Here is a 364-nt window from a genome sequence, read left to right as displayed (position 1 = left end):
GGAAGGGGGGGGTGTAGGGAGGAGGGAAGGATGAAAGAAGACAGGAAGAGAGTAAGAGAGGGTGAGGGAAAAATGAGGGAGTGATGAAGAGTGAGAATAAGAGACAGAGGCAGAGACAGAAAAATAGAGTAAGGGTGGTACGGAGGAAAACGGAGAGAGAAAGAAAATGAGATACAAAAAAGGGATAAAAAAAGATATTCGACCATATACAAACCAACAGATAGAGAGGGAGGGGCAACAGACACCCTGATTATGTTAAGACACTGTATCTCGACACCAAACGGCCTTTGAAATCTTCAAGGTCATGACATTCAACTGCAAACATCCCTCTTTTTTCATTTTAATGTTCTTCTTATTGTTATCA

General features: G+C 41.8%; 1 protein-coding gene across 1 annotated transcript in view; it reads left to right on the top strand.

The window, feature by feature from the left end:
- The window catches only part of LOC119585958, a gene marked incomplete in the record, with an annotated part of 71,494 nt that overhangs the window by 68,263 nt on the left and 2,867 nt on the right, over positions 1-364 (top strand).

This window comes from Penaeus monodon, chromosome 20 (assembly GCF_015228065.2).
Source record: "Penaeus monodon isolate SGIC_2016 chromosome 20, NSTDA_Pmon_1, whole genome shotgun sequence".
NCBI lineage: Eukaryota > Metazoa > Arthropoda > Malacostraca > Decapoda > Penaeidae > Penaeus > Penaeus monodon.
The sequence above is the reverse complement of the archived record's forward strand: the minus strand, read 5'-3'. Positions and strand labels throughout refer to the sequence as shown.